A 13,482-nucleotide genomic window follows, 5' to 3' on the forward strand; every position below is an offset into this window, starting at 1 on the left:
ATTTCAGTCAATCGTTCCGTTCAATTTATTGATTTTTCAGCCGTTTTGATCCTGCAGATTGACTCCTGGGCAGGTGTCAGGTCGCCGGAAAAGCTCATGGCCGGCGACCATGGCTTCCCGGTGACGGAAAGGGGGGATGACTGTAAATTTAAAGTTTGACCCCCGAACTTTTGCATAGTTTTCATATTCAGTATTTTTGTTTTAAAAATTTGGAAAAACAAGATTTCTGTTTTAAAAATGTTAATAATTTATATTTTTGTTTATTTAATTTTCAGAAATTGATTTTTATTATTTTAAAATTCTAAAAATCAATATTTTTAATTTTAAAATTTATTTTAAATTCGAAATTAAATCTTAATTATTTAATTAATTGATTTTAAGTGATAATTAATCAATTAATTTAATTATTAATTGATTACTTGATTTAATTAGTTTTTATTTAATTTTAATTGATTAATTAATTAGATGTAATTAATTCTTTTGATTTAAAAATACTGAAAAATAATTTCGAGCTTAAAAATATTATTAAAAATTATATTCAATGCTCGATAATTAGTATTAAATGATTTTGAGTCCAAATTTGAGTATTCAAACTCTGTTATTTAATTATAAAATGATTCAGAAACCCGTTTTAATTCCGAAAAATGTTCAAAAATTTGTATTAAATACCTGGAAAATCATTTTAACCCCGAATCTTCTTCGAATAATTATTATAATTGAATATCTTACATGCTATGTGTTATACGTGATCCAATTGCTGTACAATATGACTGTATGTGCATTGTTTGACTAGTTTTTGCTGTAACTTTCAATCCGTACATCGGATTTTGGGTGAAATGAAGGGTAGTTAGAAGCTTGTAACGAATAGAATGAGATGTGAATGAGTATTGATGTATTGTTGTGAATATGTTGTGTACTTGATGATTACCTAAACAACACATCTAAGTAGATTTTACTTAGTGAAATAATGTAGCACTCGACGGATAAGAATTATAGTCCCGACGGATAACTCATTATAGTCCCGACGGATGATTAACTTATTATCCATCGAGTGAGTAGCTTATGTAATAATAAGTTTGTAGCACAGTGTTGTATGCACCTTTGTATAGAATCTGGAGTAGCATATAAGTCATGTTGACTTTAACTAGATATGCAGAATAGGTTGATTAACTGTACATAAGCAATGTCTTGTAATTCTGTATAAGTGAAATGAAGTCAAGTGCCAAAATAGCTACCAACGGATGATTAACAAAGCTTCGACGGATGACCAAAATAGCTACCAACGGATGCTTAACAAAGCTTCGACGGATGATCAAATGACTATCAACGGATGTTTAACATAGCAGTCGACGGATGATCAATTAAGTCATCGACGGATGATCTGAAAGTCGACAGATGATCAAATCAAGATTCAAACATCAGTTGAACAGTGAAAGCTGACACACAGCCGTGGGGTTGGATACAAGTACACTGTGGAAGCCCATTAACTGGGTAATAGAGGATGAAAAGCAGCAAAGATCAAGAATGTTAGATTTTATATTTGTTCAGTTCTTTTGACTTTGTAATCTTGGTAATATATAAACCAAGAGAGTAGCAAATAGAAAAATAACTGAGAAAGCTAAGAAACAACAACATAGAAATCTTTGTAAGCACTATCTTTAGCATTTCCTGTGTTCTTAGCAGTTCTATTTGTGTAAGCAGCTGTGAGCATTTCTGCACACAGAGTCCTCTCGATATATTAAATATATCTCTTGTGGAATTGTTTAAATCCACCAGAAAGTTTTTAAAGACTCTTGTTTTTAATTACTTATATTTTGATTCATTCAAGTTTACATTCCGCATTGTGCTAATCAAAACAAATATATCCATAATCGAGTTGAACATCTTTATTTCAAGAAAAAGGTTCAAGAATTCCATTCAACCCCCCTTCTGTAATTCTTGCTATATTGTTAAGGGACTAACAATTGGTATCAGAGCAAGCTCTTAATCTACAAAGAGTTTAAAGATTAAAACAATTCAGCAAGATGAACAAGAAAGATGTTGGAGTCAAGATTCCTTTTCTTGATAAAGATAATTACCATCATTGGAAGGTAAAGATGCATCTTCATATGCTTTCTCAAGATGAGGCCTATGTGGACTGCATAGAAAGAGGCCCTCATGTTCCTATGAGAGCTGAAACAGGAAATGAACCATATGTTCCAAAGCCAATGCATGAATGGTCTGATCCTGATATTGAACAAGTCAGGAAAGATAAAAAGGCCATGAACATTCTGTTCAATGGTGTTGATGCAGACATGTTTGATAACATCATCAAGTAGAAGATTGCCAAGGAAGTTTGGGACATAATACAGATAATCTGTGATGGTACTGAGCAAGTAAGAGAAAATAAAATGCAGCTCCTGATTCAGCAATATGAGCATTTTCACAATAAAGAAAGTGAGTCACTCACTGACATTTTTAGTAGATTCCAAAAGCTACTAAATGCTCTTAAATTGCATGGAAGAGTCTATTAGACTAAAGACTCCAATCTGAAATTTCTCAGATCTCTTCCAAAGGAATGGAAACCAATGACAGTCTCATTGAGAAATTCACAAGATTATAAGGAGTTTACTTTGGAGAGACTGTATGGCATTCTGAAGACCTATGAGCTTGAGATAGAGCAGGATGAAAGAATGGAGAGGGGAAAGAAGAAAGGAGGATCCATTGCACTTGTGGCTGAACTGGAAAAGGAGAAGGAAGTGAAGATGGAAGCTGTGGAATCAACTTCAAAGGCCTGTGAAAGCAAGGGTAAAGGGCTAGCTGCAAAAAGTGAAGATTCATTGAGTCAAGATGACATGGAGGACATTGATGAGCACCTAGCATTCCTTTCAAGAAGATTTGCCAAGCTCAAGTTCAAGAAGAACTTTGGAGCTGCCAAGCCAAATAGAAACATGGTGGATAAATCAAAATTCAAGTGTTTCAAATGTGGCTTGGCAGGGCATTTTGCAAATGAGTGTAGAAAGTCAGATTCCAGTAAGAAAAGATTTGAGTCTGTGGATTATAAGCAAAAATACTTTGATCTACTCAAACAGAAGGAAAGGGCTTTTATTACACAAGAGAATGACTGGGCAGCTGATGGTTTGGATGAAGATGAGGATGTCAGCTATGTCAATCTAGCCCTTATGGCCAAGTCTGATAAAACAGAGACAAGTTCCTCAAGCAATCAGGTAATAACTACAAACCTTGCACATTTATCTAAAGCTGAGTGTAATGATGCAATAAATGACATGTCTACAGAATTGTATCATTTGCGTGTTACACTTAGGTCCCTCACTAAAGAAAATGCTAAAATCAAAGAAAACAACTTGTTTTTGAGTGAGAGGAATAATGTGCTTGAGTCTCAGTTTGTTGAATTTGAGAAACTAAAAATTGAGTGTAGAATTGCCAAGGAGGAATTAACTAAGTCCTTGAAAAAGGAAGAAATTTTAAAGAAGCAGCTCGATCGTGAACAGGAGGTGATTAAAGCATGGAAAACATCCAGAGATGTTCATGCTCAAATCGCCAAGGTTCAAGGAATTGAGTCTTTTTGTGATGAAGCCTGGAAAAAGAATAAGGAGAAACTAGATCCTATTTTGGTAGATGGATTGCTGACAGATGTAGACTCGACGGATGATGAGAACTATCCGTCGGATAACAAAAAGTGTTATCCATCGAATGATAAAAATCCTCATCCGTCGGCTGTGAGCAAACCCATAAGCAAAGCCAAATTAACCAAGCTAAATGAAAAGTATGGGTCTGTTTCCAAGAACTTTGTTTCAGGAGAGTCAAGTCAAGCCAAGAAAGGGAAGAAGGCTAATGTTGGTCACATGACTGTCAAACAGTTAAGTGACAGACTTGAGAAGATAGAGGTAAAAACAGAGACTAAAAGGAAAAACAATAGGAATGGTAAAGTAGGGATTAACAAACATAATAAGTACACACCTGACAAATATGCTCCTAGAAAAATCTGTGTCAAATGTGGTACTGTAAATCATTTATCTGTTAATTGCAGATCTGCCATGCCTACTCCCATGTCTGTTCAGCCTCAATTCTCTAACATGAATGCCATGCCTCCCATGCCTGTTAATGCTATGCCTACACAGAACATGAATGCACAGTTTACTAATATGTCATTTGCACCTAATCCATATTATGCTGCATACAATATACCTCAAATGCCATTTAGCATGCCTTACTGGAATAACATGTTTGCACCAAGCATGCCATTTCCTGTTAGCCATAACATGCATGATAATTCTGTTGCATCTAGTGGTTTCAAAGGCCCAACCCAAATGACTAAGAAAGAATCTGAAATTCCTAAGTCAAATGAGTTAAGACCTAAGAAACAGAAGAAGAAAGCTAACAAGGCAGGACCCAAGGAAACTTGGGTACCAAAATCAACTTGATTTGATTTTGATGTGTGCAGGGAAATAGAAGGAATCTTTGGTACTTGGATAGTGGTTGTTTAAGACACATGACTGGTGATTCTACCCTGCTCACAGAGTTTGAAGAGAGAGCTGGCCCAAGTATCACTTTTGGAGATGACAGCAAAGGTTATACTGTGGGATATGGCTTGAATTTCAAAGGACAATGTCATCATTGAAGAGGTTGCCTTAGTGGATGTTCTCAAACATAATCTGTTGAGTATCAGCCAGCTTTGTGATAAAGGCAACTCAGTAACCTTCAACAAAGAAACCTGTGTTGTGATTAATAATCAAAATAACAAAGTGGTTCTCACTGGTGTGAGAAGAGGAAATGTGTATCTAGCTGACTTCAACTCAACTAAAGCAGAATCTGTAACTTGTCTTCTTAGTAAAGCAAGTCAAGATGAAAGTTGGCTATGGCACAAGAAGCTATCCCATTTGAACTTCAAGACCATGAATGAGCTGGTAAAGAAAGAGCTAGTTAGAGGCATTCCTATGGTGGAATTTACAAAGGATGGACTGTGTGATGCCTGCCAAAAAGGGAAGCAGATTAAAGCATCATTCAGGAAGAAACTTGATTCAGTAATTGAAGAGCCTCTACAACTGCTGCACATGGATTTGTTTGGACCAGTCAATATATTGTCAATCTCAAAGAAAAGATTTTGCCTAGTAATTGTAGATGATTTCTCAAAGTTCTCTTGGACATATTTCCTAAAGTCCAAAGATGAGGCTAGTGAAATCATCATCAATCACATAAGGCAAGTTAACAATCATCCTGATTTCAAAGTTAGAAGAATCAGGAGTGATAATGGAACTGAGTTCAAGAACTATGTCATGAGAGCATTTTGTGAGGAAAATGGAATCTTGCATGAGTTTTCAGCAGCAAGGACTCCACAATAGAATGGAGTAGTGGAAAGAAAGAATAGATCTCTTATTGAAGCTGCAAGGACAATGCTTGAAGAATCAAAACTACCAACATACTTCTGGGTTGAAGCTGTAAACACTGCATGCTACACTCAGAACATCTCTCTGATAAATCAAGCAAGATGCATGACACCTTATCAATTGTTCAAGAACAAGAAGCCAACTCTGAACTTTCTTCATATCTTTGGATATAAATACTATATTCTGAGAAATCAAACTGATCAAAATGGGAAGTTTGATGCTAAAGCAGATGAAGGAATTTTTGTTGGATATGCTATTGGTAAAGCATATAGAGTCTACAATCTAAGAACCAACATTGTTGTTGAATCCATACATGTTGTGTTTGATGATTAAAAGATTGAAGGACTAATAGATGGAGATTACCATGAGAGCCTCAAATTCGACAATATTGAGATGGTCAGTGATGAAAGTGATGATGAGAGTGATCAAGAAACAGTGTCTAAGGACAATACAGACAAATCTACTACAAATGAAGCACAAAACTCAACATCCGTCGAGTTACATAACGCTTCATCCGTCGGAAGGCAATCTGCATTATCCGTCGGAAGACAACCTGCCTCATCCGTCGGTACTCAAAATTCACCATCCGTCGGGTTATCAAAAGGAGCAGGAAGTCAAGGCAGATCACCCATAGAAAGCACCCCAATCTCAAATCAAAGATCCACAAACTCAGGGGGAGTTTCTAGCAATTAAAACTCAATCACACATCAAGATAACATTGAGGTCTCTTCATCTAGGGCTAATTTACCTCAACCAAGAAAATGGACAAAAGATCACCCCTTTGAACTGATTATTGGTGATGTGTCTTCCAGAGTTCAAACCAGGAGAGCAACTCAAGAAGAATGTCTATACAGCAGCTTCCTGTCTAAGGAAGAACCAAAGAAGGTAGAAGAAGCCTTGTTAGATCCTGATTGGATTGTAGCTATGCAGGAGGAGCTAAACCAATTTGAAAGGAATAAAGTATGGAAGCTGGTACCCAAGCCTACAGGAAAGAATCCAATAGACACCAAATGGGTATTCAGAAACAAGATGGATGAAAATGGCATAGTAGTAAGGAACAAAGCAAGATTACTTGCTAAAGGCTATTGTCAGCTAGAAGGAATAGATTTTGATGAAACATTTGCACCTGTTGCAAGACTTGAAGCCATCAGAATCTTCTTAGCCTATGCAGCCCATGCCAATTTCAAGGTCTATCAGATGGATGTCAAAAGTGCCTTTCTGAATAGAGATTTGGAGGAAAAAGTGTATATAAGTCAACCTCCTGGCTTTGAAGATCCAAATTTCCCAGAATATGTCTATTATCTACTGAAAGCACTTTATGGACTGAAGCAAGCACCTAGAGCCTGGTATGATCACTTTATCAAAGTTCCTTTTGGAAAATCACTTCACAAGAGGTACTATAGATAAAACTTTATTTTTCAGAAATGTGAATGGCTCTAGCATACTTGTTCAAATTTATGTAGATGATATTATTTTTGGCTCTACAGATGAGAAACTTTGTAAAAAGTTTGCCAAACTGATGCAAAGCAAGTATGAAATGAGTATGATGGGAGAACTAACTTACTTTCTTGGTTTACAAGTTAAGCAAGTTAGTGATGGAATATTCATTAGTCAAACTAAATATATTTTTGATCTTTTAAAGAAGTTTGATCTAATGGATTGCACATCTGCAAAAACTCCCATGGCCACTGTAACTAAGCTTGAACTAAACACTACTGAAAAGTCTGTGGATATTTCAAGTTATAGAGGCATGGTTGGCTCACTTCTGTACTTAACAGCCAACATGCCAGATATAATGTTTGCTACATGTTTGTGTGCTAGATTTCAGGCAGATCCTAGAGAGTCTCATTTGATAGCTATTAAGAGAATTTTCAGATATCTCAAAGGAACACCAAACCTTGGCATTTGGTATCCTAGAGATTCTGGTTTTGATCTAACTGGTTATTCAGATGCAGATTATGCAGGTTGCAGAATTGATAGAAAAAGCACAACATGAACCTGTCAATTTTTAGGAAACAAGCTTGTGTCCTGGTTCAGTAAAAAGCAAAATTCAGTTTCTACTTCTACAGCTGAAGCTGAATATATTGCTGCTGGCAGTTGCTGTGCACAAATTTTATGAATGAAAAATCAATTGCTAGACTATGGTTTGCAAGTTGAAAGGATTCCTATTTTCTGTGACAACACAAGTGCAATTGCCATCACTGAAAATCCAGTGCAACATTCAAGGACAAAGCATATAGACATCAAGTACCATTTCATAAGGGAACATGTAATGAATGGTACCGTAGAGTTACATTTTGTTCCAAGTGAGAAGCAACTTGCAGATATTTTTACCAAGCCACTGGATGAATCCACCTTTTCTAGGTTGGTAAGTGAGTTAGGTATGCTTAATTACTCTTGAATTTATCTGAATTATTTTGCAAGTTGAAAAGTAGCCAGAAATTTAACTGATTTTTAGTCTTGGATGAAAATTTTGGCTAAGTCAAAATTTGCATCTCGACGGATGACCATTGTCCATCGAGTTGAGTCATCCTTCGATATACAAATTGTAAATAAAAATCAATTACTTTTCTGGAGTATTTTAAAGCTCGACGGATATCAACTTATCCTCATCCGTCGAAGTGTCTAAATCTTAACCGTTAATTCTCTGAACATTATCCATCGAGTGTACTTACAGTTTGTAAGCATTACACGACGGATAATGGGTAGAATTTTTACAGTTTATTTTTAAACGGCTATTTTAGACAATTTCTATTGGGTAATTTACTTCTCTTTATTATTTTTATCAGTTGGTTTTGAGTAAAGTATAAAAGCTTATTTCATTCTAATCACTTTCTTTTATCATTCTCAAATTCAACCGTGTTACTTCATTCTCTCTCAAGCAAAAATCCTCTTTCTCTTCAAGCTTTTCTTCTCTAATAATGGCACCCGTAGTTAAGATCATGTCACAGACTGGGTTCATCTATGAGAAGAACAACTTCACTGCCTTGGTCAATAAGGGGATTCAGCAATCTGAAGACTATCATAAGATGATGGACTTCGTGCACAACTGCAAGTTAAGTTTTGCCATGCTGGAATCACCCACAATTTATTGTGAAGTTGTTGAGGAGATGTGGACAACAGCAATCTACAACTCTACTGACAAAACCATCACTCTAACCATCAAAGGTAATGATTTCTGTATCAATAGTGATGTCATAAAAGCATGTTTCAAGATTCCTGATGATAATATAATTGCACCACACACTGACACTGATATTGTCAATATGCTCAATTCCATTCATTATGCACTTCCTACTGCAAAACTAAGTGAAATTAGAAGACTAGGTCTTAGGAAGGAATGGAGTTACTTGTGTGATGTAGTAACTAAAGTCTTTTCTGGAAAAATCAGTAATTTTGATTCTGTGAATATTTCCATGTTTAACATGCTATACATGCTAGTTACAGACAAATATTACAATTTCAGTGACCTTGTTGTGTATGAGTTAGGTTTTAAACTAGGTGACTTAGCCAAAAGAGGAAAGAATATTTACTATGCTAGATTTTTTATGCTTTTGGCTAACCATCTTTGTCAAGAGATTGAACTTGAGAACCCAAACAACAAATTAGTTTGTTGGGTTCAAGAGAGAAGAATCATTGCAGACTTGAACAGAGCCAACCATCACAAGGATGTGCCAATGTTCTATTTTCCTGTAATGCTGACACATCAGGTAAGTGAGGTAAGTTCATCCAGACCCTCAACTATTCCAATCTCTTCTATTTCTTTGACTTCAGGCATAGCTATGGCAACTGTGATAATGACCAAACAGTTGCCTACCAAAGCTGCCAAAACAACTGCAATTTCTAAATCCAAATCAAAGAAAACCCCCTCTGGTATCTCTCAAAAGGTACCAGTTGAAAAATCTACCAAAGCAAAAGAGGGGAGTGTGAAGGAGGGTAAGGTAGGTGAGGGAAGGGGTGAACATCAAAGAAGCCCCAAGGATAAGGTTGGAGAGTTGAGTGAATCCCAGCCTAGCCACACTGCAGTTTCCCAACAAACTGTAGTGCTTAAAAAGGACAAAAGCTCACTTCTAGCTGCATCCTTCCAAAAGGATGTGGCTATTGAACAAAGCTCTCATCCAAGAGCATAGGCCAAGAGGGTTAGGGACACAAGCTCACACCAAACCTACACTAGAAAGAAGAAATCCAAAACAACTGGGGATGCACAGGGCACACACTTAGTGCAAACTGGTGCTAAAGACACAGTCCCTGCACCTTCTTAAATTCAGATTGATGTGGCTCCAATAAATATGGAGTCACAGCCAAAATCTCTCATAATAGAAGCCACATAAACACAATACTCACCAACTAACTCACTGGAAGTGGACATGATAAACACTTCAATTCCTGATTCCCCTTCTTTAACTCTGTTGGGGAAGCCAAAATCTAGTGCAAGTGAGCATCATCTTTTAGATGATTTGTTTGCTCACTTGCCAATTCTTTCTGATTCTATTGTGACATTTGTGCCTCAGATAACTTCAATCAACACAGAGTCAATAATAGTTTCTCTTCCCACCTCATTCATTTCTACTCTCTCGATGGATATTGCTCATCCGTCGAGTAGTGATTGTATCCCGACGGATAAGCTTAACAGCATTTATCCGTCAGATAGCTTTACCACTCACCCGACGGATATCACTTATCCGTCGAGTGTCTCTGCACAACTTCAAACTTCAATAATTTCAAGTGCAGAAGATTTGGTGGTAATACAATCACTCTTAGGACTGAGAGAGGAGAGTGCATTGAGTGAGAGGCTGGGTTGCTCCCAGGCAAAAGGAGAGGAAAATAGTGAATCTCAGCAATCCATTCATTCAGGATTGGCAAAAGTGAGTGAGAGGAGTCCCACCTTAGTAGGTGAAGGTGAGGGTGTGAGGGTGGGGAGCTAGGGTGAGACCCTGATGCAACAAAAGAGAGAATATGAGAGAAAGGCAGGTACTGGAGAAATAAGGATGGAACCCGCCATTGCTAGTGAGTCAATGATTGTGGATGATGCTGAGAAGGAAAGACAATTTCAGCAACATTATAAAGTTGTAATTGATAACATTTCCTTGGATGCTGAAACTTTTACTCACCCTGTTTCAGCCTATCAACTGTTGGCTGCTCAGGGCAATGTGGAGGCAAAGCAGACTTTGAATTTAGTGCACACCACAGAATCTCTTCAAAGAGAAAAAGCTGCTGTGAACAGAATGCCTTCTCAAGCTGGAGAGCCATCTGAAGAATTTGGAGTAAATTCTGATGATGATTACTCTGATTCTTTGGATGGAAGCATGAACTTAGGGGGAGCTGAAGGCCCAAGTTTTGCTTTCAGTTTACCTAAATGGGCATGGGCAAAGGAATTTTCACCAGGGTAATTTGAGGTGTCTTTGGTAAAACAAGTAATAGCTATTCAGCAGGCCCTTCAGGAAGCTTCAGATGCTGGTACCAAGGCTGTTCTTCAAGCTCACCTAGACTCTTTACATTTAATGAAGAACCAACACTCAAGATAGAATCTCAGTGTGGATGAATTAAAAAAGGAGATAGCTGACTTAAAGACATATAACTCTGAGAAGCTGGATTCAATAATGCCATATGGTACCATGCATTCTCTATTACTAAGATTAAGGAGAGAATCAGATTCTGACAAGAAGATAGCCAAGCTGGAGAACAGAGTTCTGGTTATTGAGAATTCAGTGGCTCTACTTCTTCAAAATCAACAGACTCAGACAAATCTTCTTATGCAACTGGCTAAAGCACAAGGCCTAACTCCTCCACTTGATGATAACAAAAAGGGGGAGAGAGAATCAAGTAAGGGGGAGAAAGGACTAACTAAGGGGGAGAAACTTCTAGTTCAAATCAGCAAAGTAATTGTACCTTCAATTACTATCTCCAAGCCACCAGTTGCAGATGGTATAGATCTTATAAATACAGCAGCAGCAAATTTGAAAGATGCTGATAAAGGAGAGTTGACTCTGATCAACTGGAAAAAGATTGATGAGGAAATACCGAAAAAGTTTCAATTAGTCAAAGAACCAGATCAGTCGGCCATCCATCACTCTCATGTCAAGCCAATCAATGTGAATGAGATGAGCATGAACTATCTGGAGAAAGGACAATCTTCCTGCATCAAGACTACAAAGGCTGAGATAATTCTTAAACCAAGGGCAAACTATCCAAAGTTATCTTTGAAGAACCCTATGGATTCTGTGTATGAGACACCCAAGCCTGATGAAAAGAAGCTTCTGTCAAGATCTATTCTCCTCTACAAAGATCCAGCTGATTCAGCCTCAAGAAAGAGAATTGTAAAGATATTCAGAAATGGGAAGGAAATTTATGTGGTAGCTGGACATCCACAATTTGCTCATGCAAAGGAAGAAGAAAAAGCCAGATTGAAGCAGGAAAAGAGGCAAGCTGCTCTAGATGCAAAGAAGTCTAAACAAAAGAAAGAACAGTTTGCTATCTTGGCCAAGCTACAGGCTGTGAATTCTTCTCAACAAATTCCCTCTCAACCATCTCAAGCTACTGAATCAGAGAAGAAGATTGAAAAACAGAAGTAATCCCCAAGAAAGAAAGAACTGGCCAAAAGAATAAAAAGAAAGTTGGATGTTGTTGACAAGGAATTGGAAGATCAATTTCCAAAGGAATCCACTCAAGCTGAAACTCAAGCATCAAAGCCCTATGTGGTATTTGAAGACATAAGGGTGGTGGACCCCTTCAGGAACATACATGGAGAGCCTATTGTACCAAAGGATGAGCCAATAGAGTGGGATAAATTACCAATTCCTGACTTCAACTTGCCAATTCTTACTAAGCCAAGAAGGACAAAATCAAGGGTAGTCAAGAAAGTGAAGCTGTCACCTCTCAAATCCAAGTCAGTAGTGAAAGCTCAACCCAAGGTCAACAGGGGAGACTACTTGTACTTGTGTGACATCAAAGAATTCTCAGATCTAAACCTTTATCTGGAGGAGCTGGATGAGGTAAGGGCAATTGATGCATATAGAAACCTACCTGAAAGGTTGGTGTTCAAGTACAAAGGGGGAAGGGAGATTCAGTGGCCTCTTCACAGGATACTTCAAGAAAGCCAAGCTGTGTTGATCAAAGTCTATTCATCCTTCAAGAAAAACTTTGGGTTCAATGTAACTGCAAGAAGATTAGTATTGAAGAAGATTGAAGAGCTAAGGAGTGTTAGAGCCAAAGATGCACTACCCAAAACTCTTATCATCCCATACACAGGGAGAAGAGTGCATCTAAGGCCCTACTGGCTGATGGAATTCATGGATGACAAGGGTGTGAGAAGATTCTTCAGATTAGAAGACCAATTGAGTATCTCTAGCAATGAGACTCTCTTGGAAATGCAAGAAATGTTAGATCTCTCAGAATCTGATGAATTAGAATTCCACAGACAGCTCCAGAATCAAATTGAAGAAAACAACAGAAAGCTTGGAAGAAGATCCAGACCTTCAAGAATCTAGAAAAATCTGCTCAGACTAGAGGAGCATCTTGAACTGACTGTGAGCCAAACCTTGTACATTTTTGTTTAAATTGAAGCACTTTCAGTTTTATCTACTTATCTTTAAAGATATATGTTTAGGATGTTTTGTTATCATCAAGTATCTCTTAATTTATGGCTACAATTCCAGTAGACATAAATTGGGGGAGATTGTTGTGAATATGTTGTGTACTTGATGATTACCTAAACAAAACATCTAAGTAGATTTTACTTAGTGAAATAATGTTGCACTCGACGGATAAGAATTATAGTCCCGACGGATAACTCATTATAGTCCCGACGGATGATTAACTTATTATCCATCGAGTGAGTAGCTTATGTAATAATAAGTTTGCAGCACAGTGTTGTATGCACCTTTGTATAGAATCTGGAGTAGCATATAAGTCATGTTGACTTTAACTAGATATGCAGAATAGGTTGATTAACTGTACATAAGCAATGTCTTTTAATTCTGTATAAGTGAAATGAAGTCAAGTGCCAAAATAGCTACCAACGGATGATTAACAAAGCTTCGACGGATGACCAAAATAGCTACCAACGGATGCTTAACAAAGCTTCGACGGATGATCA

The sequence above is a fragment of the Apium graveolens genome, chromosome 3, assembly GCF_009905375.1.
Source record: "Apium graveolens cultivar Ventura chromosome 3, ASM990537v1, whole genome shotgun sequence".
Classification (NCBI taxonomy): domain Eukaryota; kingdom Viridiplantae; phylum Streptophyta; class Magnoliopsida; order Apiales; family Apiaceae; genus Apium; species Apium graveolens.